At 36.4% G+C, this 27,099-nt stretch overlaps 1 protein-coding gene across 10 annotated transcripts in view; it reads right to left on the minus strand.

Moving 5' to 3' along the window:
• Positions 1 to 24,650, minus strand: part of OSBPL6 (oxysterol binding protein like 6) — a 249,239-nt gene extending 224,589 nt beyond the window's left edge. For all 10 annotated transcript variants that reach the window (XM_031960403.1, XM_031960409.1, XM_031960408.1 and 7 more), the window contains exon 1: positions 24,573 to 24,650. The gene's annotated coding sequence lies outside the window, so the exon portion shown is untranslated. The remainder of the gene's footprint in view (positions 1 to 24,572) is intronic.
• Positions 24,651 to 27,099: the final 2,449 nt, after the last annotated feature.

Consider the following 27,099-nt stretch of genomic DNA (forward strand, 5'->3'; position numbering starts at 1 on the left):
AGTTGCTGAACTGCTTTACTATGACTAACATACATAGTTTCCTCACCTATGTTAATGAAACATAAATTCAGTACCCATCGCTATACAACCCCAAAAGGACTGATATTCATATAGATTCTGATAAAATAATTTATACAAAATTCTTTGCAATCTTTAAATAACGACTATTGTTATTATTATATAACAGGTATAGTTTGGCTGAATGGCAATGCATAAGGGCTTTTTTCAAGCTTTTATTTATTAAAAATAAATAGCAGCAAACATATAATGGCAGAACTATGTGCACCAAACCACAAACTCCCCAAACTCTTTCTATAATCCTGAAGAACCATTGTTTCAAGGAAGCACCAACCATCCCATGATTTCTCTGGACACTTTTCATCCTGGGATGACTTTATGGGGATTCTAATTTAGTTCAGAACATGGAGTGCCTACAGTTCTTTTAGGCAGAGAGCTAACATTGTCTTCACACTGCATAACTTAGCCTGTTTACTCTTTGAATATTTTAAAAGTTTTAAACTAAACTTTTATTCCTACATCCAGCCAAGTCAGTGTTTGGTGTTAAACTCAGAGATGGTTGAGTATCAACTTTAGCTCCTCTTAAAGTAAGAAGAAATTATATTGGAAGCATAAATAAAGCTGAAATCTAAAACCACAAGTCACAGCAAAGACTAGGTTGGGTTTCTAAGGAATTACTTAAACTTTCCAATGTAGGAAAATATTCCCTGGAATTCAGAAGCCTGTGAAATGGGACCAAACTCAGATAACTTCCCTTTAAAGAGCAACAAGGCAGACACAGGCTAAGTTTCTGGACACTTAGATGATATTTCATATAGATGATCTTAACTAAAAAAACTGAGGACTACCAAATTTGTCATGAAAGGCAACCCGCCTACACTCACAAAATAACTTAATGAGCTTGTTACACTCATCAAAACTAAAAACACTGGCATCACTAAAAATCTGACTCAGAAAACCAATGAATGACACAGAACACTCAAGGAAGAGGAAGAAGGAGCTGGCAAAAGAAACTCCTGATTTGTGGCCAAAGGAAGCAAAGTATCTGAAACAGAATTTTTGTTACATTCATTTTAAGAGTTACTGCTTTTCAGAGAACTGTTACACTCCTTGGCTCCTACTAAGATTTGGAAGGAAATCAATGCGTTGTAGTACACAAAGCACCCAGAAACAAGAACTCAATACTTTTCATTTACATTATTTATATCAGAGAACTTAGTTTCTGGACATCCTGTGAAAGCACAGGTGCCACACAAAGTTGCCAAATTACTAACCAAATTACTATCAAAATTCTTAGAAATGTCATTTTGCCAATATTCTATTTATTATATTGTTCTTATGGAACTAGCTATCCCTAGTAACAGTGTTTATTATATCACCTTATTTTATTGGAACCTATTAATTATATCTGACAGGCATGACTATAACTATTTGACCTTGAACAACTGACTTGAGCCTACTCACAAAATTCAAGAATTCATGTCCACAATTAAACAAACAAAAATCCTATTTCCTCCAAAAGGAAAAGGATCTTAGCATCTGTAGTGTAGTACTGTAGGGGTTCTTATCATGAGGTTCACAAATTTCCCTTCCTCCCCAAATATTTCCAGAGAGGTTTATGAACTTGAATGGCAAAAAAAAAAAAAAAAAATAATAATAATAATAATAATAATAATAACATCTTTATTTTCACTAACCACTAGCGAAAATTTAGCATTTCCTTCAATTAATTAAATACATTTTTCTGAGAAGAGATCCATAGACTTTACTAGATTATCAAAGGGTTTATGATACAAACATGGGTTAAGAATCCCTATATTATAAAGGCTTTACTAAAAGTAGAGATAAAAGATCTCACTTTAGATCCCAAATGTATTTTTTGAGAGGCAATGTATTCTCAGATACTGTTGAACTTGAAATTAAGAAGAAATAGGAGGCAAAATCAAGAAAACCTGGGGTCAAATCTGGCCTTTTTATACTTAATAGCTGTTTGATTTGGGGCAAATCACTTGACATGTGTCCTTCTCAATCAACTCTAAAGGACTTAGAGAAGTTTACACCTTGCTGGAGGGAGTGCCTTAGTATTTCCCTTATTTGGTTATGTTTTAAATTTTGAGTCTGGTAGAAGGGAGTGTTCCCAAGTTTCTCTCCCACTTCATCTCTACCTCCTAGCTTCCAGGGTGCTTTCAAAGTCCCACCTTCTGTAAAATGTCTTTCCAGCACTTAATCTTGATGTTTTTCTCTTTGAAATTACTTCCAATTTCTCTTTTATATCTTTTGTACACAGTTCTTTATATGTTATTTCCTCCATTAAACTATGAGCTTCTTGAGAGTAGAAATTGGTTTTTGCTCTTTTTTTTTGAATGCTCAATACTTAATATATTACTGGGCAAACAGTAGGCACTTAATAAATGCTTGTTAACTTGATACGAGAATGAGGCACCAAAGATAAATAATACACAATATAATTTTACATATAATTGTTAAAAAAAAAAATCATGCATCAGCACAATTTCAAAGAAACGGCTAGTAACAAAAACGATCAAAAATGACATTGAAAGTCTGGGTCCTTCTGAATCTCTTGACATTTCAGCACTCACTTAGAGGCCTCAGCAACTTAGAAGGGCACTATTCTGAAATTCCAGATGACAGAATCAATCCATGATCAAATCTACTCTTCACTTTCTGAGGCAAAGATCAGGCAAGAAACACCCAAATTAGGGAATAGAGAGATGCTAAGGAAGAGTAAAGAGTTAAATATGCAAAGGCAAGTTTCCAGAAACTAGCAAATTTGATCAATTCTGTCTTGAGATCAGAGATCAGAGATCTAAAGCTGGAAGGGGAATCAGAGGATGTAATCCCAAACCTTCAATTTGTTGAGGAACTAAGTGACACCCAACCAAAGGAACATAATTGCAAATATTCATTTGTGTTAAGATTTTAGCTCTATGTATTTATTTTTTCTTTCTGTTATAACAACACAAGCCAGCTGCATTTAATAATTTAGGTCAATTCTGACTTTCTGCCAGAAAGCATTTCTGCAATCAACTACAAAACCACAGTTCAGGATCTTTAGGGACTGGCAGACTATAAGCTACACCCAATGTCTACTTATATAGTCAAAACTTTCAGAAATGACATAAGATTAACTATTTCAAAAAAAAAAAAATCAGTGAGCCACAGTTCAATTTGCAAGTGAAGATTATTCTCTACATAGGCTTTTATTCAAATAAGAAAATCAATTAAAAGTTTCTCCCATAATATTTAATTTTGATATCCTAATAAAGATAATAATAAAATATTCTAACAGAAAGTTAAATATTCATCATGCTCATTTTTACATTGTATCCATTTAATAGTCAATATCTAGTTCCCTCCTAAACTGTTAAATACAATTGGTCAATAAAAGACAGTTATTTAGGTAGGAATTAAAGTTCAAACCATTCACATTTATGATGCAGGAACATCAAGAACAATAGCAGTAACTTGGTTATATCAATCTTGCACATCACATTTGTGTGCTCTAGAGGAAAGTTACTAAGATTATGAAGATTTTTTTTCTACATTAATTATGTTTTTTTTTAATGTCATACTTTGTTGGATTTAGAATCTCAATGATTTGGCATTCCTTCCCTACAATGATGCCTTAGCAAATTCCTCATGCTTTTATTATTTTTTTTTACTTCTTATCAATTCATAAACAACGATAAAAAGTTCAAGAAAAACAAAGTCAAGACTGAACGTGATGAGAAACTCATTGTATAAGAGGATTATGTTTACCCTGACAAGCTAATTTTAATAGCTGAAATTTTAACAAATTAACCACACAAAAAAATGAGTTCTGGAGACAAAATCGTCTGAGAAACTCATCTATATTGCATACTCTCAACTATATTGAACATATCTCAACATATTTAACATAATAACATATTAACATTAGCTAGAAGCATTCCAATAAGCTATCACAATCCAGTGCATTTCAATCCCACAGCATAATAATATTATTGGAAAGTTTTTATTAGCACTTAGCTTAATTAATATCTACTATTCTTAATACAAGTTCCCCAGTCTGTATCATAAAGAGATCATAAAAAAGGGAAAAGGAACTACATGTGCAAAAATGTTTGTAGCAGCCCTTTTTGTAGTGGCAAGATATGGAAAAATGAGTATGAATATGAAAATGAGTAACTGAATAACTTATGATATATGAACATAATGGAATGTTATTGTTCTATAAGAAATTATGAATAGATTGATTTCAGAAAAGCCTGGAAATATTTAAATGAACTAATGCTAAGTGAAGTAAGCAGAACCACGAGAACATTATACATAGCAACAACATTATATGATGATCAACTTGGCTCTTTGTAATGAACTTGGTTCTTTTCAACAATGAGATGATTCAGGCCAATTCCAACAGAACTGTGATGGAGAGAGCCATCTGCATTCAGAGAGAGGATTATGTTGTGGATTACAACATAGTATTGTCATCTTTTTTTGGTTTTTTCTTGATAGAAGTTTTTTTTAATCTTTTGCATTTTTCCCCTTTTTGATCTGATTTTTCTTATGCAACATGATAAATGTGGAAATATGTTTGGAAGAATTGCACATGTTTAACCTATATTGGATTGCTTGTTGTCTAGGAGAGAGGGTTGGTGGAGAGGAAGAGATAAAAATTTGGAATACAAGGTTTTGCAGAGGTGAATGTGAAAACTATCTTTGCATGTGTTTTGAAAAGTCAAAAGCCATTCTAATAAAAAAATATATATTAAAAATATTTTTTAAATGCCAGTTTTTCAAATGATTCTTCTTCCCAAGTATTAATAGTTATTCTGGCAATCTCTATGTATGTATATTATAACAATTGTTATTTCTATATCCTTTGTGTTTACTATAATAATTTCAATCTATGTATTTGATCTTATATTTTCCCATTCACCATTAAATAAACGTTTTAAGCATAAATTAATTGAGTGTGTATTAAACACCTAGTTTATGCCAGGCAATCTCCTAGGCACTGGAGATGAAAAAGGGGGAGAAAATTAAGAAATCTGAAGAAAAGCCTTTCCTTAAGGAAATGAAGTAATTGGAAATAATAGCATGTACAAATATAAGAATACAAAGTCAATGTAAAATAAAGTCTTTTTTTTTTTTTTTTGAGGGGGTAGGGTGGAAGGTAATAGCAACCAAAAGAACAGGAAAAGCTTTAGAAAAAATAGCATGTGAACTGGGATATGAAGTAAATGAAGGATTCTGACAGGTGAAGTAAGAAAAGTTAAATTCAAAGATGAGGAGCAATAGCTTGTGTAAAAACAAAGAAATATGAGATAGAATATCACCTGTAAAGAATGACAAAATGGCCGGTTTGCCCATAATGAAAAGTGTACTCAGAAGAGTAGTGTATTGAACCTGTAAAAGGCGGTTTGAGTAGTTTATAAAGGGATTTAAATACCAGAATTTGTTTTATCTTATAGATAGTAGGGAACCACTGAAGTTTACTAAGAAGAAGAGTGAAATGGCCAAACCTGTGAAGAGATTTGATTTGTCGGTTGTAAACAAGACAGACTAGAGGAGAGACTGGATGCAGCTAATTAGAAGTCTATGGTAACAGTCTGGGCAAGAGGTGATGAAGCCTGAAGTGGGGGGAAGGGGAAGAGCAAAATGTGATGAGGGCTCAGTTGGAGAATGGCTGAATAAGTTATGAATGTTATGGAATACTACTGCTCTATAAGAAATGATTAGCAGGTTGATTTCAGAAAGACCTGGGGATAGTTACATGAACTGATGCTAAGTGAAGTGAGTAGGATCAAGAGAATATTGTACACAGCAACAACAAGATTATGTGATGATCAATTTTGATGGACTTGGCTGTTTTCAACAGCAGGGTGATTTAGGCCAATTCCAATAGACCTGTGATGGAGAGAGCCAACTGTACTGAGGGAGAGGACTATGGGGACTGAATATGGCTCACAACATAGTATTTTCACTTTTTTTGTGGTTGTTGTTTGCTTGCTTTTTGTTTTATTTTTATTTTTTTTCCTTTTTGATCTTTCTTCTATAGCATGATAATTACAAAAATATGTTTAGAAGAATTGTTCATGTTTAACATACAATGGATTACTTTCCATCTAGAGGAGGGAGTGGAGGGAAAGGAAGGGGAAAAAAAATTCTAATACAAGGTTTTCCAAGAGTGAATATTGAAAACTATCTATCCCTGTGTTTTGAAAGTAAAAAGCTTTATTTAAAAAATAGAAGATAAACAGAAAGGAAAAGAGGAGACATAGCCAAAACAGGGAGTGTTGATATACCATGTAAAAATTAATTTTTCCCTAAAGAGTTGTATATAATGGGAAAAGAATACAAACTACATAAAAATTATATTTCATAAAAAAAAGTAATGAAGGCCTGAACTAGAGTGGTAAAAGAAGTGATAAAGGTAGGACAAGAGATGATGAGGGTCTGAACTAGAGTGATGGTTTTATGAATGAAGGAAAGGCTACAGAAGCTTGTGATCTTGTAGAGGTCAAATCAAGCAGACTTGGTATGTGATTAGTATGTAAGGTAAGTGAGAGTGAGGAATTAAGGATCAGACTAGGCTGCAAGCTTGGGAAATTGGAAGGATAATGGATACTCAACAGAAATACATAATTGAGGAAAATAAAGAAAAAAGATAATGAGTTCTGATTTGGACATGTTAAACTTAAAATGCGCGCACTGCATTCTATTCAAAATATTCGAGAGTCAGTTGATATTGCAGGATTGAAGGTTAGGAAAGGACAGGACAGATATATCTGGAAGTGATTGACTCAATGCAGCAAAATTCTGGAAACTGAAGTCTGAAGACATACAAAAATAAAAATAAAAAAAACTTCAAAATCATTTCCTGGAAGCAATGTGCACTTGGCCCAATTGCTTTGACTTTTCATATCTATGCAACTGTACAATGACAACTAACTTCTGGAATATTGAGCATGGAGCAGTGAAAGATTATAGATTAAAGAAAGCTGAGTCATGTTCTGAAGGCAGGGAAATGATTGATATACATGAGACAACAGCAAAAGTTGAAGTAAAAACGGTTTTTTGTTTCACCCTGAATTAACCAGAAAATGAAAATAAACCACAGCACAACATTCCCATAACTGTTTCAGTCAATGGAATAGTACAATTGGTCCACAATCAAATATATAAATATATAATATATGTAGAATAAGAGAGAGACAGAGAAACAGAGAGAAACAGAAAAAAAGAGAAGAGAAGAAAGCAGAGGAGAAAAGAGAAGAAGAGAGATAGAGAGGAGAAGAAGGGAGAGAGAGAAAAGGGGGGGAGGAGAGGGACAGAAAACACACAGAAATAGAGAACAGAAGCTCCCCAAAATTCAAACGTATGGGTCCCTAAGACAAGACTCCTGAAATCTTACCAATCTTAGCTCAATGCTTTTAATGTAGTATGCACTTAATCAATGCTTTCATTCATTCATTTTTCAAGTATTAACTCAAATACCATCTCCTCCAAAAAAGCCTTCTCTAATGTCCCCAATCAGAAGTTCTCCTTTCTCTGATTTCTCTTAGGATGTTGTCACTATTTTTAGTCTCCATTATTTTGCTGCAGTGATTCTGATAAGGAACGAATCTCATTCATCGTCATGCTTTGTTTGCATAGAGGATTCTAGGATCATGGGACCATCCATTTGTAGTTGAAATGGATAATACAGGTCAAGTCCACCCCCTTTATTTTAGAAATTGGGAAGTTATGGGTCTGAAAAATCAAGTGACATGAATTTCTCCCAGAAAGTAAATAAAAAGAACTGGGATTTGAACTCACCAATTCTCTGACTCCAGATTCATCCTACATCGCCTAAAAGATGCTCAATAAATGTTTGTAGGATGAATGAGTTTAGTAGAAGGCAGTCACTTTTAGAGGTCCAAGATGTGATCCCATATATTCCAATGACAATCTCCTTATTTCTTTGAAACTGGTTTTTATTACATTCAAATAAGATAATATTTACAACTCCATGTGACATATTTCAATACTAGTCAAAGTGGCATTTGATTAAATTGATTATAAATTGGTTATTAACACATTAAACCAAATAGCTTGTTTTTAGAGACAATTTAACATGTTAGTTTTGTGTAAAAAAAATCTCAAGCTAATACTCAAAATTTTTCCAAGATAGAAATAGATGATAAATAAATCATTTAAGTATATGCTATGAGTCAAACACTGTTAGGCTTTAGGCATATACAAACACAGACAACATATTAACACAAGGCACCTAACTATATGAACTCCAGACCCAAGCTCTTACCAGTTTGAAGTGAAATTTCTATCCCTCACTGTCATAGGAAACTTCATTTTCTACAGAATATTGAAACATTTCAAATTAATAATTCTTAATAAGTACAGTATAAACCCTCCTTTAAAGTCCTATTCTGATGCCTCAATGCAGCAAAGAAATGACCCTGAATTCTTCCAGGGTCATTTTCCAGAATAACTCCTTTTGGCAGGGTTCTGATATCTTAGCAATCAGTTTGGAGGGTGGGGAGGGAGGCCTGGTCAGCAGAGAAGTCATTTGCTGAGTAGGGATAGAATCCATCTTCTACACCTTTAAATTGTTTTGTAAATTACAGGAGAGAAAACCAAGTATAAAATGATATTGACTCAAGCCAAGAAAATATGATCCCAGAACCCAATCTTTATGCTTTTTTTTAGGAATTCATTCCTACTTTATTAGAAGGTGGTGTTTATAAGGTTATAGCCAGAATGATAATGTTATGCTAATATCCTGAACAAGCATACTCCAGAAAAATCTGCATCCAGAAAGAGGTTGTGAGGACTGAATATGGATCACAACATATTTCACCTTTTTTTGTTGTTGTTTGCTTGCTTTTTTTTCCCTTTCTCATTTTTTCCTTTTTGAGCTGATTTTTCTTGTGCAGAATAATAAATATAAAAATATATATAGAAGAATTGCACAAGTTTATATATATTGAATTACTTGCTGTCTAAGAGAGGAAGTTCAGAAGGGAGAGAGAAAAATTTGTAAGACAGGGTTTTGTAAGGGTGAATGTTGAACTATCTTTGCATATATTTTGAAAATAAAATGCTATTATTAAAAAAGAAAGAAAGAAAGTGTAACCTATAACTATATCATAGTATGGAAATGACTAAGTTATCTGGCAGATAAGAGACAACAAACTGGAACATATTCATCAATCTCCTGTAAGTGAAAAAGTTGTTAGGAGAGGCATGGTTGCATCTTCAAACCACCTTCCAGCTAGATGTTTCAGTGATTAGAGTTCCAGGCTTAATTTCTGTCTGAGTCAATTTCATAACTGTAAAATGGGAATAATGATAGCACATCCCTCAGAGTTCTTATAAGAATCAAATGAGATTAATTTTTTTTTCTCCTTTTTTTTTTTTGGAAGCAATTGGGATTAAGTGATTTGCCTAAGGTCACACAGCTAGGAAATGTTAAGTATCTGAGACTGGATTTGAACTCAAATTTCTTCTTACTTGAAGGCCAGTGTGTTATCCAGCTGTCCCATGAGATTACATTTGTAAAACACTTCAACACATTGCATGGCACATATTAGGTTCTTAATAAATTCTTGTTTCCTTCCCTTTGTTCTTTTCAATGAACACTGCACATCTTCTCTCTCTATATATAGAGTGTATGTATGTGTGTGTGTGTGCCTGTGTGTGTGTCCTGCATAATAGCAAAGCATGAATTTGAATCAATTAAAAGAAACAGAGGCATTCCAGGAGGAATTAACAAAACACTGAGGAGGGGGAAAATTCCAAGTAGATTGGGATGGCTGGAATGAAAGAATGAAATATGGGTAAGTTCTCTGAAGAGGAAACAAGGTCTTAAAAGGGCTAAATGACTGTCAACATCTCATGCCTAATAGTACTGGACTATGGATTATATTTATAGGGAAATAGATGAGGAGTGGGGGTAGGGGAAGAAACTAAATATGACAAAGTTTTAAACAGTGAAATATCAGGGACATATGGATGATCAATATATGCTTCTAAAAATTCAAAGAGATGTGGTTATAAATCCTTTAACTTGTGATCAAAATATGTTAGAAAAGTCCCTTCCAAGAAGAATAAAAAAGGCACAGAGATTAATAACCTCCTGCAAATAGAATTACCAATGTAAACAAGATGGATTATATAATAGGGAGAAAATTAATTCTTTACATTTAGTGACTTTTACCTTGTCTCAACCCATTTCCTCCAGATCATTCCAATTCCCCCTTCTTATGCAACAAGACTCTGAACTCATCCCAGTTCATTTTTGATAGCACTAGGCTCTTTAGATTCTCTTTTCCTCAAATACATAATACTTTTCTTTGTCATTCCATTGAGAGGCTACAAAGGATTACTTTCAGGATTACTATGAATATCTATGGTCCTTGACATTGATCCTAAGCCCTTAGGATAATTTCAACCTCAGAAACTCCTTCCTTAAAATTTTTTAAAAGTAAATTTACTGGTTGAAAAAGAATACCAATTATAATATAGAGTTACAAACTCAAAATCTGAATCACAGAACAACCAAAAAGCTTAACATACTACTTCTGAACCTATGGGTGAGAATGTCTATTAGGGCACCTATCTTTAAGACCAAACAGGGGAGAGGGGAAAAATTCAGGACTATTCTTCCTAATTTATTAGTTTCTGATCCAATTCTATGTGAAGGGCTGTACCTCTCAATTTGGGATGGCACTTAGCATATCACCAAATAAAAAGATTTACTACTAATAATAAAATTACTTCTCTTATTGCTTGGAAAGAGTATTTTATAGTTCAACAGCTCTGATGGTCATAAAGTACTTTCTAAGTCTTCCTCTCAACTCCTAATTATTGTTCCTCATTAAAATTATTCCTGTCAACATACAAGTACTCTCCCCAATGCTATATGTCACTTAGTCATTATTAGCCACTCCCAGTATTCCCTTTAATTTTCCTTTTTAAAAGACTGAGGCATTATGGAATAATAATTGATATTTATACAGTATTTTCAGGTTGGTATTCATATATATTATCTCATATGATCACAACAACCCTATAAATTAAGTAGGACAGGCATTATTATACTCATTGTATAGTTGAGTTAACTGAAGATCCAAGAAACATTGTAACTTGCCCACACAAATCACAAATGAAGTATCAGATCTATCAGATTTGAATTTGTCTTCCTGGACTTCAAATTTAGTACTCATTCCCTCATCCCATTTACCATGCTGCCTTACCATGAGCGAGATCTTATTATTCTATAAATCCAGAGGATACTATTTTTTTTTAAATGCATTATCTCTCATGCAATCTACCATTCAGAATTCATTAAAACAATATTCCAGCTTTGAAGAGTTAAATCATATCCACCCTTCCATAATCTTACTGATGCATATGAAGATGAAAGGCAAAGAGCAAAAGTGAGGGACTTTAATCCCATGCTCCTCATCTCCAGTCCTCATCCAATTAAATTCTTCTAGAGCAAGTCCACCTATTTTGCCAGCATTCTGTGCTTAACTAGAGTTTAAACAGGCTTCCTGATTCTTTTTTGGTGGTGAATCTCAAGGAACTGTAACACACTGATAAGCAGAAAGAACTGTCCAGCATTTAAAATTTGTCAGCATTGTCCTAAAACTCTGATTTGAGACTTAGCGGTCAAAATCAAAGGTGAAAGTAATCCTCTGTGGGAATGTAGGTTCTGTCAGCAATTGAGTGGATCTGAAATCTTCTTAACTACTACCCTCCTTCCCCCCCCTCGCCTCCAATCCTCAGATATTAATTTAAACAGAAAAATATCCCCCAATGACTAATTTTCTACTTCTTAGATTAAGAATCTGAAGGATAAGTGGGTATAAGCAATTCACATATTTCTTCTGTCCACCTTCCTTACAAGCTTCTCCCTACTTCAACTACATCATTTCCCAAGCATCTTCACAAACTAGAGCAGTATTTTCCCAGCCCTGAGGAAAGGTAACATTCTTTTGTAAAGACAACTTTGAATGAAAGTTTGTCTTTTATTTACTCAGTTGGGAAAAGCTGGGAAGTTTAGTCTTAAAGAATTGTCTGGGGGAAAATTAAATGCCATTGCCAGAGTCACTTAGCTACAATATGTCAGCTACAACACTTGAACCATGGTCTTCCTGTCCCTGCTGGATCTTTGGCCAACATGTCACACTGTCTCTCATATTCAAATTCACTGACATTAAAAAGAATTTCATTAATTCATTTTCCACAAGTCCTACACTCTCCAAGTGACCAGAATATGGCCTCTGCTCCAGGGGAATTATACAGCTAATAGTGTTTCAGTAGAACTATAGAGCTTTTGCCCAAGTAGCCCAGATAAATTGAAAACAATATCATCTTGACTTAAAGCAAAATCACTCTCACAAATCTACCTCCAGAAAAGCTTTCAATAAAAGAAATTATTACATATAAGAAACACATTACACAATCTTAGATAAAGTAGTTTTTTAATGTGATTAATTTCTTGTGAAAATACAGTATTACAGATGACAATGAACTGAATTACCATTCATTATTATAATAAAAACTAAGCTTTATTTAGGAAATTTGAAATAGATCCATGTCTTGACTTTTTGCCAGATTTGAAGTTTGATTTTTTTTTTTAAATGTTAGAGGCAATTAAAATCTGGTATCACACTGTTGGTGGAACTATGAATTGATTCACTCATTCTGGAAAGCAATTTGAAATCATGAAAACAAAGTGACTATTTTTCTTACCCTGAGATCCTATGATTTGATGTAAACTCCAAGGAGAGCAAAGATACAAGATACAAAGATACTGTGCAACTGCATTCTGTCCCGTTTTATTTTGTAGCTATATTTATATGCTAGAAAAACACGTTTATAAAACCTATTTGAATGTTCATGATCAAATTCTCAAAATAACTTGACTAAACCAGGAAAATGTAAATTACAAATTGATTTTATAACACACCAAAATATTTGTAATAGCACTTTTTCAAGTAGCAAAAAACTGGAAATACTCATTAATTGCAAAATGTTTAAACAAATTATGAGACACAAAACTGGTGGAATGTTACTATGATGTAAGAAACAATGAATATATGATGGATATAAGAAAGCATGAAGAGGAGGTAGGTGGCTCAATGGATAGAGCACCAGCCCTGAAATCAGGAGGACCTACCTGAGTTCAATTCTGATCTCAGACATTTAACATTTAACATTTAACACAGAAACTTAACACTTCCTAGATATGTAACCCTAGGCAAGTCACTTAGCAAAAAAAGCTTAAAAAAAAAAAAAAAAAGCATGGAAAAAACTTATATGAAGTGACAAATAAGTAAAGCCAAGAAAACAAAATGCAAAAAGACAAAATTCCAATAAAAAAAATTTCTCCAAAATGATCATTGACATTGAATTTGAATATCTGAAAATTGAAACAGAATGTTTTAAAAATATATAGAACTGGGTGCAGAGCCAAGATGGCAAAGACTAGACCCGCTTTCTGTGACCTCCTCTGACCTTCTCTCAAACCAACATCAGATTAAGCCTCTAAACTGGTTTTGGAATGGCAGAACCCACAAATATTTGGAATACAACATATTTCCACAAGGAGATATTTTGGAAGAATTTCAGAACAGGTCTGTTTCAATCAGGTGCAGACTCCAGGGCAGGGTGGGGAACCAGAGCATTGCTGCATGCATAGGCTAGCTACTGTGTCCTTGTTGCAAGCAGATAGTTTAGCAGATTTGCTGTGAGACACCCAAAAGCTAATATAAAAGGCAAATTGAGACCCTCTGAGGTCCAGAAGATAGTGGGACAGGAGAGCCAGGGAAATCAGTCAGCAGAACTGCCCCAGGGCAAACTAAAGCAGCTATCTCCCCTTTGTCGTAAGAGCAAACCTCAACCTTAAAAAATGAGCAAAAAAGCAAAAAGAATTCTGAGCATAAAAAATATATAGAACAAGTTTGACCAACCAACCACTCCTGATTCTCTACAGAAGATGGGCCCACAGATGAGAAACAATACATATGGTGTCTTATTTTTAATGTAATGATCAGTTTTAACTTATTTATTTTTCTTCTCATCTTTCTCTTTCTTTTATAAAGAAAGGCTATCTAGGAGAAGAACGGAAAAGAAGACAGGACAGGAAAATCTGTGACATAAAGACAAAATATATCAATATTAATCTTTTAAAAAACCACAAACTATGGTTTTTGACTGTAATGGAATATTACTGTACTCTGAAAAATAAATATGAAGACAACAGGAAAGCATATAAAAGCTTCTGTAAACTGATGTGAAAGGAAAATGCCATCATTTTAAAGTTCCCATGAACTTTTAAAAAAATCTTTTTGTGGGCTCACATTTGCTCTTTTCTCTGACACAAAATGCTGAGAAGAGCTTTGAAACTTTCTGTCATTTTATGTGGACACTCCTAGAACTAGCTTCTTTGGACACACTCTCTCCCAATTAGAATTGGCAAAAGTACCTTATTTATTTTTTAAAAAAATAAGAAGAAAAAGCTTTCAAGAACTCAGGAGGCAACCCAATATTTGCTCTGTATGTTTTTAAAAAAAACTTGCTTCAAAAGCATTCCTAAAACATCAACCCCAACAGAGGCAGATCCAGCTGATATGAGAATATATACACAATTCCAAGAAGAAAATTATTTTCTCATTTTAATCATCAATTCCTTGTATGCTACCCAAGAAATCTGTTAGGAAATATTCACCATCAATCTGACAAAACAAATTCAAACATTCCGTTTCACACTTAAAGTCTTCTTCTAAGTATTTTCCATCCAAATCACTGACAATACACTCCTGAATGCTAAACACCTGGCTTTGTTTTCCTTTCTATCATTACCATGTCAATTTATTGCAGAATTCCTGATACTAGCCCATGTCTCATGAGATTTTCTCAAGAATACTGATTCCTGACTTTCAAAGTATCACATTAGCCAAACTTCACCAAATAAAATGTCTGTCCCCACCGACTGTGGAAAGGGCAGAGAACTGAAGAAGACTATTAGGAGTTCATATTCTGACCCCAATTCTGCCCACTTGTATAACTTTGGACAAATCACAATCTCTATGAGTCTTAGTTTTACTTATCTGTAAAGTGGGAGAGTTGATGGGAGAGTGGGGGAGTTGATGAGAGACATGATGGCCATTCTGGTTCCTTCCAACCCCCAGATCATTACCTATACAGAATATCTTTGAAGCTTAATATATTACCTATACTAGAATATTTTTGAAGCTCTCCATCTCCAACTCTACTGTTGAACCCTCATCATCCTTCAGGATGACGGCTCAAATACTCATACCTCTAAGAAACTTTCTTTCAATCACACCTGAGTCCTTAGTAAGAAATTATTCTTACTCTGACTTTACTTTATACTTCTCATGAAATGTCTACTTCCGTATTTTTAGTTATTTGTGTACATGTGATATTGTCTTCCTATACTGTAAGCTTTATCAAGAACAGGAAAAATGGTTTAGCTTGGTATATTACACAACTTCCATCTCCCCAGTAGCTAAGCACAAAAATATTTGTACATAGATGGTATTTAACGAATGTTAATTGAATTTAATTGAAATAACTGTCAAAAGTCATTTTTGGATTTTCCTGTGTTCTAACCTACACAAAGCCAAACTAATTTTTTTCACTTTTGACTAAGCCATTTACTTTTGGTGTATTATTACTTACATTGGGTTTACATTTCCATACTTTCTGAACTGATATGAGAAACTGTCACAATCTCACAAAAGGATAAAACATTAACATACAAGTAATTTCTATTAGAAAATATTAAGATTCAATACAACTACCACCACTCTCCACCAAGGGAAATGGTCACTTAGAAGAAACACTGCACATTCATTCACCTTATTTTTATAGTTGCTTTCCAGAAATACTGGAACTTTTTTATTCATTCTTATTATCTTCACTGTCCCCTTGTAACTTCTCCTAAATAATTAATTTACGAAGTCTCAATTCTATTAAACAAACTCTCATATAACTGTGATTTCTATATTCCTTCCCATAGCATTCCTTTATGATAGAGCCTTAGCTATTAAGATAATCAGAAGAGCTAATAATAGCAAATAATAGCTATAATAATAATAGCTAATAATAGCTTTTGGATTTTCCTGTGTTCTAACCTACAAAAAGCCAAACTAATTTTTTTCACTTTTGACTATGCTATTTACTTTTGGTGTGAGGAAGTCATGAGTTCAAAACTGACCTCCAACATTTAGTAGCTATGGATCCTGGGAAAATAAGTTACTAAAGTTCAATATACCTCAGTTTTCTCAATTGTGAATTGAGGATAATAGCACCTACCTGGCAGGGTTATTGTAAGAATCAAGTGAGTTAATAGTGTAGAGGTGTGATACAGCTAGGATATAGTAGGTGCTTAATAAATGATCTTTGACCATTTATTCCCTTTTATTTTATAATAAGAAGTAATATATAACATAGTAAAAGAACACTAGACGGAGTCAGAAGTTTCTAGCCAGGTTTTTTTTACTGATCAGCTATACAAATATAAGCTCCATTTAAAATACAGAATAAATTGAATCCAATAAACATTTCAGTGTCTACTACTAAGTACAGATTCTGTGCTAGGAACAGTGGATAAAACACCAGTCCTGAAGTCAAGAGGACCGGAGTTCAAATCCCACTTCCAACACTTAATACTTACTAGGTGTGTGACCTTGGCCAAGTCATTTAACCTAATTGTCTCACCAAAAACAAACAAACAAAAACCCTTTTATAGCAGCTCTCTTCATGGTGGCAAAGAACTGGAAATTACAGGGATGCCCATCAATCAGACAATGGCTGAACAAACTGGTATACAATTGTGATGGAATACTATTGTGCTGTAGGAAATGATGAGCTCTCTTTAATCTTAAAAAACCATGGATAGACTTGCACAAAACAAGGAAGAATGAAATGAGTAGAACCAAGAGAACATGGTACATAGTAATGGCAATATTGTTTTAAGCACAACTTTGAGTAAGTTATTTTGTTTATTACAAATACCTATGGCAATGACAGAAAGGAAAACAAAAACAATTCCTTTCTCTCAAGGAACTTGCAATTTAAAAGGGAGGACAAACGGAGACAGGAAAGGAGGGAGGGGGAAAGGGATGAGATACTAATGGGTACCCAGCACAGGAGCTTCTTATTTCTTCGAATGGGAAACCACTAAAAGGAACACATTAGAAGGAATTTGGGACTCTCCCTTTCCCCCAAAAAAATTTAGAATATGTAATTTACAGGATTATATTAAAGTGTTCTAAAAACCCTCTACTCTAATAGATTAATGGCAATAACATTAAGGACAACAATGAAAGGGAGGGTTAAGTAATAAACAGTTAAAACAGCTGGTAATGATGAGAGGCTTGTTTCTCTGGTTTAGAAGGGATGAATTTCCTTGCTATTTTTTTTTTCCAGAAGAGCAATAACTCAAGTTAATCAAAATGGGATCTAAATGCATAAGCCTTGAAAAAACTTAACAAATAAAAGAAAAAAGATCTGTTAAAGCCACATGTGTTAGAAATAGTATTAATCTTAAGTGTCACTGAATATTATTTGGTACTGTTGTTCAGTTGTCTCTGACTGGGATGCCATGTTGGTTTTCTTGGCTGGAATGGTTTGCCAATTACTTTTCCAGCTCATTTTACAGATGAGGAAACTGAGGGAAACAGGGTAAAGTGACTTGCCCAGGGTTACATAATAAATGAGGATGGATCTGAATTCAAAAAAATGAGTCTTCCTTACTGCAAGTTTAGTACTCTCATTCCCTGACTCACCTACCTGCCTCATTATTACTTCTAGAGTCATAGAAAGCTAGAGCAAAAAGGGGGTTAAAGTCATTATTCAGTCTACAACTAGGCCCCAATTAATGTCAATAATTAATTTTCTGAAGTGATCCATTTTTTGTTATTCACTCTAATTGGTACTAACTCATTTCACTGATGGGGTTCAAAGCAATGAAGTAATTTGCTTAAGTTCATACAATTAACAGGTGAAAGAAACTAGTTAATATTTCCAAAACAGGCCTGAGCCTCAGACGACCCAGATTTGCTACTAAGTATGCTAGTCTCTCCAATGGAAATCTTATTCACTCATATTGCTTCCTCTATGCTAATTACCCCCAAAGCTATACCTCTGGCTCAAAATCTCTCAACATCTCCAATTTTCTACTGAACATTTCTACTTGGATATTTTACTGTCATGGTAAATCCAGTGTCTAAAAATCAAATTTATCATCTTTTTTTTTTTTTTTTTTTTTTTTTTTTTACCCCAAATACTAGTTCTATATTAAGTTACTTGCTATCCAATCTGGACATATCTTCTATGTACATGTCATAGCTTCCACTAGAATATAAGCTTCTTGAGTGTAAGAACTATTTCTTTTTTTTAATTAATTAATTTATTTTTTAATCAACAGCTTAGGATCTGGAAAATTGTATTTGTAAAATGTGTATTGGACTGTTAAATTATGCCATTTTTCTCCCAGTCATTCTGACCTCAAATCTAGTTACCTTTAATTCTTTCTTCTTCCTCAGCCTTAACATGCAAATATTACCAAATCCTACAGATGCTTCCTTTGTAAAGTATTTTATAACTGTTCTTTTTATACCTACCCTCCTTTCTATTTCTGCTGCTGTTGCCTAAATGTAGGTTCTTCTCATTTCTTACCTAGAAAATTACAAAAGCTTCCTACAGCCTCCTTTCTGACTTGTCTCTTTTCATCTACCAGACTAAGCTTCCTAAAAAACAATCAGTCTCCCCAAAACCCAAACACACACAACAAAAACACACAACACTTTATTTAGAAAATGAGGTAGTATAATGAATAAAGTCTTGAAGTCACAAAGACTCGTATTCAAATCCTTTCTATCTCAGAAATTATCTGGGTGACAGTGTCACTTAACTCCACTCAACTTCAGATAAAGGAGATAAGAATACCTATCCAACAGAATTGATATAATGATCAAATAAAATATGTATGAAAGCATGGTTCAACGTTTTTAGATATTTATATATAAATGTTACGCATTATTATTATGTCACTTGCATGTTCAAAAACTTCCCCCATTACCAAAGAGATGAAGTCTGAACTCCTTAGCCTGACATTCAGAGCAGCAAGATGGGACAACATGGATTGAAAAAGACCTGAGTTTAAATCCCATCTTAGACATATCCTAGAACTTAACATCTTTTTGCCTCAATATACGCAAATGTAAAAAAAGGATAATAACAGTACCTATCTTTAAAAGTTGTTTAGAACAAATGAGATGTTTTTAAAGCACTTACATACAGTGCCTGGCATATAGTAGGTGCTTAATAAATGCTAGTTTCCATCCTTCAAGGCTGTCTACAATCTGACTTCAGTCTACCTTTCCTTACTATTTCCTTATAACTGATACATTACATTGGGCAAATAGGAGTCTTTACTGGCACCTCAGAAGTGCCTTTCATTTTTCTGCTTCTAGAAAAAAATATTCTACTTTTATTCGTACAATCATCCTCACCTGGGATCTAGGGTGCCCTCTGTCTTCTTAACTTGACCATTTTCTTTCTCTCTCTTCAGTGCCTGGATCTTCCTTTCATAAAACTTTGCAAGATTACTTGAGGCCACAAGCTCTCTCTCTTCTCTAATCTCATAACACTTGCTCTCTCCTATTGATTTAGCAAACACATATCTCAATTGACTCTGTTCTATTTTCTTTTTTCTTTTTTCCAAACTGGATTATAAATTTCTTGAAGGCAAGGGCAGTCTCTCAATCATTCACAATGCCCAGCACAACATTTTGAACTCATATATTAAGCAAATATTTGTAGATTTAATAAGTGCTTCATAAGTTTGCAGAAATGTACAATTTGAAAAGGGAGTAGGTGAGCCAGTCACACAAGGAGAATAAAGGATAACTAATGAACAACCTACATTGATCTCTTGGATCTAGAGGAAGACTTGTAGCCCAATGGTTACATTCTTTGTGGAAATGAAACATCTATAGGTTAAAAAGTATGAAACAAAATAAGAAGGAATCGGTAAGTGGGGAACAAAAAAAGATATTAGAGAACAATCCTGAATTTCTAAAGAGGCAAGATAGTAAAATCTACAAACTATAGGCCATTATGAATGACTTCCAGTTTCTTAGAAATTATTAAACAGAAGATGATTAGTGAAAATGTCTAGAAGAGAAAATGGGGGTCCCAAAGAACTAGCATGGCTTTATAAAGAAGATTTCTTTCCAGGGCCATCATTTTTATTTTTATAATATTAAATTGATAGATCAGAGGAATGCTATAAATATAGAAGCAGTTTGAGAGCACAGTAGATAGAGGATGGGATTTGAGTCAGTAGATATGAGTTCAAATGCTGCCATAGATATATCCTCTGTGATTCTGGGAAAATCACTTAATCTCTGCCAGCCTCAGTTTCCTCACTGGTAAAATGAGGAAAATACCATCTCCCTTCTGGGGTGGTTGTGGGAATAAAATGAGATATTTATAAAATGCTCTGCAACTCTTAAAGCAGTTATAAAAATGCTTGCTATTATTTTAGAAAGTTTACCTAGATTTTTTAACATTTCATGAAGTCTCTCATTCTATTCTCACAGAGAATATTGGACAGTTGTCAACTATTACAATTGGGTCAATTCAGAACTGGTTGACTGGCCAACCTTAGGAGTTAGCTGGTTGAACTTAATGGTTCATGTCAATTTACAAAGAAGTTTTCTGTGGAGCTTCTGAGGGATCTATGCTCATATTTTTACTAATGACCTAAATAAAGGTCTATGACCTTTTCAAATAGGCAAGTAATTTAAATGTGGGAGGGGTTATTAATATATCAGATGATAAAGACAGGACCCCCCAAAATCCCTGACAGTCTGGAATATAGAGTTGAACATAAGAAGATGAAAATGAAGAGATAAATGAAAAAGTTTATATTTGAGTTCAAGAAGTCAACTTCAAAGGAAGATATAGTTAGATAGCAATTTATGTGAAACAGATATGGGGGTTTTATTGGACTGCAAGCTCATGAGTCAACAGTGTGATACAGCCATTATGAAATGAAATCTTGGGATTACACTAAACTAATGAAATATTAAATTATATTAAGCCAGGTATAACTTCCATGAATGAGGTGCTGGTACTTCTCTATTTTGTATATGTCAGATGACATCCAAAGTACTGTGCTGACCAGTTCTGAGCAAGATATTATAGAAAGGATACTAATAGACACTCTGATCTCTTGGCTCCAGGCCTTTTATTTGGCTTTGTCCATACAAAGAACAGTATCCTTCTTCCACTCTAACATCTTAATGTTAAAAGCCCAATTTCAACAGGAAGCTCTCTCTAACCTCCCATAATTCTAGTGCTTTTCCTCTTAACTGTTTACTAATTATCTGGTATATATATATATATACCTTGCTTTGTATAAATTTGCAAGTAATTTCCTCTTCCATTAAATGGTAAGCTTCAAGAAGCTACCCTTCTTGAGGGTAAGAACAATCCTTTTGCCTCTCTTTGTATTACCAATATTTAGCACTACACCTAGCACAAAGAAGGTGATTAATAAATGTTTATTAAATGATTTAGGAAGCAGAAAAAGAATATAAAGTCTCTTGTCCATACTAATTCTCAATTTTTAAACTTGAGATGTTTAAAAGATTCAAGATTAACTTGAAACTTTCATTTGGAGAGACTGGAGTTTTCTGTTTTGCTCTCAAAAAGAACAGAACTAGAAAGCTATGGATAGAAGTTACAAAAAAAAAAAAAAAAAAAAAATTTAGCCTTGATTTATGAAAGAAACTCCTAATAATTAGAATTATCCTGAGTACAGCAAACTTGGACTACTTTGGAAGATAAAGAAAAAAGTAGATCTCTTGTGAAGTATGTTTAACAGGGATTCAGTTTAGGCTAAAAATTTGAAATTTATTGATTTTGGTTGTGGTCTATACTGCTGGAGGGACAAGGAGGACAGTGAACTCATGGATGGATCCAGCCACATGTTAGTATTTAATATTAGCCAGTTAAACTAAGAGGCACAGTGGGTAGAGATATAGTACTGGACCTGGAGTCAAGAAGACTCATCTTTATGAGTTCAAATCTGTCCTCAGACACTTATTAGCTGTGTGACTCTGGGCTAGTCACTTAACCTGGTTTATTTTTGTTTACTCATCTGTAAAATGAGCTAGAGAAGGAAATGGCAAACCATTCTAATATCTCTGCTAAGAAAACCCCAAATGGGATCATGAAGAGTCGGATGTGACTGAAATCACTGAACAACAGTTAAGCTGAAGTCTAATTTCAATGGACCTGAAATCTCATTCTCTCCAAATATCAGGCCATCACCCACTCAGGCCTGCCCATCCTGGTGTCCAGATCAAAATATAAACATACAAATAAAATTCTCAGCTTGGTAAAATGTTCGTCATCCTTGGCACCCAGAAAAGCAAACCCTTCATTAACTGAGAAGTTAATTCTCCATTTTAGCTCAGTATGTTTTCATGATGATTTTATAACCCATCAGTCATAAATCTTGGAAGATTTAATATTTCCCCCTTGTAGAAAAACTCCAGAAAGGTAACTTTATTTAGGGAAGAGAAAAATTTCTATTAAACTCAAAACTGAAAAACTTTATGAAACAGCCAGTAGGTTTAATCTGACTTTGATTCAGTGTTACCTTGCACGTGAATCATCCTATGAACACTATTACATCAGATAACTGGAGTAATCAAAAGTCAGGAACTGAGGATCATGAAATCATTATTTTAAAGCAAAAATTTTAGTATCAAAAAGGTTTCCATCCATTCCATTCACTGAGGTTAAAAAAAACCAAAAACATAATTCAACTGAATCTGCAAAGGAGGAAAAAAAATCATATAAAAGAAAAAAAGTTCACAGACTTTCTGTGATAATTCACCTAAGGACATGCATATTCTCTCTAGTGTTTGTCAGGGCTGGAAGTTATACCACTAGGGCCTCCCTTTGACCTTGGGAACCCAGTTCACTAAGAATTACTGCAAGGTTTTCTGTTTCATTTATTATTAGTCCATAGTATCTGCATTGCTGTAGCATTTGTTAGGAACATCAGTGTGAGTTTGCAGCAAATCTACTGTAAAAATGCTCCCCTTCCCCCCCAAATGAATGATATTTGGAGGATAGATTTAAAATACAAGAACTACACTCAAGTATACCTAGAATCTAAAAAGTTCTAATTGGGGGATCTCATTTGAGAAGAGGACATTTGTCTAGAATGCTGTTGCCTGATATGATATATGATTTTTAAAATTACAATGCTCCATTTTAAAATAGAGATCGTGGTTAAGGTTGAGTGAGAGGGTAACCCCCTTGTAGGGCTTTTCCCAAAAAGAGGAAAATTTCTCAGCTGCCACTGGGTTTCACTCCATCTCATGCCATTCCCATCTATTATGTAATTCTGAGCTACAGTCCTAAGTCTGTACGTTTAAGCTCCTACATAGGAGATTTATCACAGCTGGTACCATGAAATCCGTGTCTGATCACAACTTCTGAAAACAAGCAAATGCCTTGTAAAGGTGCCCACTTAAAGTAAAGGCGATTTTTTAAATTGCTGGTTTCCCGACTTTTTTTGGTTTTCCCATTCTTTCTCCAGCTGACCCCTGACCTCCTCTCTTCCACCTTCTCCCTCCCTCCAGCATCCCCGGTGACACAATCTTCAGGCAGACTACTTGCTCAATGCAGGGAAAGCACGTCTTGACTGCAATGCAAACCCTGTCCCGAGATGAACTGGGTAAGGCAGACACGTCCCCAGCAAAGTGTGAATGAAAACTGAGGGCTCGCAGGGTGGGAAGGGATGGGAAATGCAGGCACAACTTCCCGGGCTCTCTTCTCCCTTAAGGGAGCCGCTGGGGGTTTGCTCTAACAGACTAGGATGCTCTTTCTGGCGGTTATTCTCTTCTTGCCAATTACATCAGTGCCTTTCTCCTCCAGCCGCAATTCCCAGCCACGCTGAAGCGAGCGGGGCGCATTAGGTAGCGCGGAGGAAAGGAGGCTAGACGAATGCAGGAGGGTCTGCCGAGCGGCTGGAATTCCCAGGCACCCGGGCAAAAACGGGGGAGGGGGCGTTGGGGGGGCGGGAAGGGAGGGAAGGGCGACCCGGAGGGGGAACCGTGACACGCAGCCCCCCACCCGGCCCGCTCCGCCGCCCCCACCCAGCCAGAAGGGGACTGGGGAAGGAACCTCGGCTGGAAGGAGGGCTCCCGCCGCCGCCGCCGCCAGCCCAAACCCCTCGGCCAGTCCGATGGGGGTGGGGAAAGGAGAGGGCAGAGGAAGCGCCGAGACCCCTTAGTCGGTCTTGGGGGCCGGGCTGCAGGTAGCAGAAGCCCACCTTGCTACGCCGCGGCCCCTCCGCCCAGCCCGGAGTCCTCCGGTGCCCGGACGCACAATGCCCATCCGGAGTCCCTCCGTGCGTGAAGAGTCCTCAGCAAGGGACCCGCCTCCGGCCTGCCGCCCCCCTTCCCCAGAAGAGTACCCACCTGCAGGGGACGGAGAGCCGCCCAGCTCCGACCCGAGTCCAGCGGCAGAAGGAAGCAGCTCCAGCCCGGCTGGCTGGGGGAGCCGCCTGCACCCGAGTCCCGGTCACCCCAGACAGCGGCAGCGGCTCCTGCGCCTCAGTGGTCCGCCGAGCCGCAGCCCCTCCTCTCCCGCGGGCGGGGCAGCAAGGACGGGGCGGGCTCTGGGTCCCCGCCCCCGGGCTCCCGGGCGGAGGAGGTGCCCCCGGGCGGCGGGGCCCGAGAAGCGGGAGGATGCTCGGGCTGCGGGCCCCGCGCTCTGGTCGGCCGCAGTCCCCGCCAGGTCCCGCTGCCCCCCCCCCCCGCCCCAGAAGCTCGGGAGCTTCGGGCGGGGCGGCGCCAAGACCCGGACGCGCGGAGCGGCCAGAGCCCTGGAGCGGGATTTACTTCCTGGGCTTGCGCCCGAGGGGGCCCCCTGGGGAACCCGGAGCCTCACCCCGGGCCCGCCTCACGGGCCCCGGCAGCGAGACAGGGGTCCCCACGCTACCCCAAACAGCGGAGCTGGCCTCGGCGCCAGCCACAGCAGTATGGCCCGGAATTTCTCCGGCCGCGCAGGGCCCGGGCTGCCCCCGCAGAGGGCGCGAGCTCAGTCAGAGCCAAACAGAAACCCTTCCACCCGAGCCTGGGGCTGCTGCCAAAACGAAGCCCTCAGGGTGCCCTGCGAGAGGCCGCCTGTCACCGTGGGACAACTCGGGCGCTGGTGCTTCCTCCTCAGCCGCCTGACCCTCAGTCTGCAAGGCAGAACTCCCAGGCCAAAGCTAGCCGTGCCCTCCTGCGGGGGGTGCGACTTAGGGCCCGTCCGCGTCCAGATTAGCTGCAGGATTTGGGTCTCCACCAACCGCAGTTTTCTCCCGACCTCACGCACACGAACTGTGCCTGTCCTCCGGGGGCCTTGGACAGTTATTCCACGTCTAGGAAACTTGATGAGACTCTCCGCACATTTCCTCTGGAAATTGATGGGGGGCAAGGGGAAGGGAAGCATTCCAACCTCATTCAATCCATCCAACACCTGCATTCAGCCACTAAAGTAATTTTTCCTAAAGGCGTGCCTCTACTCTGTAAACTAGTGGTTCCTTAATGCCACCAGAAACACGACAAAATGCTCTCTGTTCCAAAAACAAAACACTCCATCTCTAGACTCCAGGCATTTTCTCTGGCTATCCCTCATGCCTGGAATACTTTTCACTCCATTACAGACTTCTCCCGGGCTTCCTTTGAGTTCCAATCAAAAACCTTCCTTCCTGAACCGGTTTTTAATTCTAATGCCCAAAGTCCTTTTTATCCTATACATAGTTTGCTTTGAATTGGTTAGCAAGTCGTTTACTTCATTGGAATATAAACTTCTTGAAGGCAGAAACGGTCTTTTCCGCTCTTTTTGCAACCTGAGCACTTAGCACAGCGCCTAAAACTTCTTCAAAACCTCCTGTGGGGTTTTCTTGGCAAAGATTCAGGAGTTGTTTGCAATTTTCTTCTCTAACTCATTTTACTGATAAAAAAATATTAATAAAAGGGAACAGAGTTAAGTGACTTATCCTAAGTCCTATAGTAAGTATCTGAGGCTATATTACAAGTGAAGAAGATGAGTTTTCCTGACTCCAGACTCAGCCCTCTATATATATGGTGCACCACTTAGCAGCCCTTAGCAAGTATTAGACACTTCATTAGTGTTCATTGATTGGTTTATAGATAAGCAAACTAAGGCTCAAAAAAGTTTAGTGCTTTTCCTGTGGTCACACAACTAGTTTCAAAAAGTAAATTCAGTATTCTTTAACAGACAATATAGTAGGATTTTGTCTCTATATTTTTCAGACACCGTGCTAGGGTAAAGATGTAGTCTGTCATGCAATATTATTATAAAAGTGTCCTTTTTCCCTTCTCATACACTCATCAAAGATATCCTTGATACATATGTAGATTATTCTCATAAAAAATGTATAAACATGTCAAAATTGACAAATGGAACAGTAGTTTTCTTGATTTTTTCACACTTTTGATATTTTTGCCTCCTTCAGATACTTTGGAAATTGATATTACCTTGTCACCCTCAAAATTTTGTCATAGACTTGGGTTTTTTCCATTTTTATTGTCTTTTCATCTCCATTATAAGTAGACTACACAGTTCCAGTGTGGTAGATTGCTATTCTTGATAATGAAAAAAGTTTATTACGAAAATATTTCTCAACAGATATGACATAGAACTAGAAAGAAGATGGCTAAAACAGATGGTGACCAGTCCATCTTAGCTATGCAACATGCCATAAGAGCTTTGCATTGAGTTACCACAACTAAATACAACCAAAAACGCCTCCTTCCTAATCAGCAATTATTCAAGAAGGGAAATATCAAGAAGTTTTGGTAAATTTAGCATAAAAAAGTCCTCATTAAATAAGAAATATTTTTAAAATAAATAATGTAAAACTCTCATTAAATAATAAAATTAAGTCTACTCATTAAATATCTGCTGGGTATCCTTCAACAATGCTGGAAAGAG

Source organism: Sarcophilus harrisii, chromosome 3 (assembly GCF_902635505.1).
Source record: "Sarcophilus harrisii chromosome 3, mSarHar1.11, whole genome shotgun sequence".
Classification (NCBI taxonomy): Eukaryota; Metazoa; Chordata; class Mammalia; order Dasyuromorphia; family Dasyuridae; genus Sarcophilus; species Sarcophilus harrisii.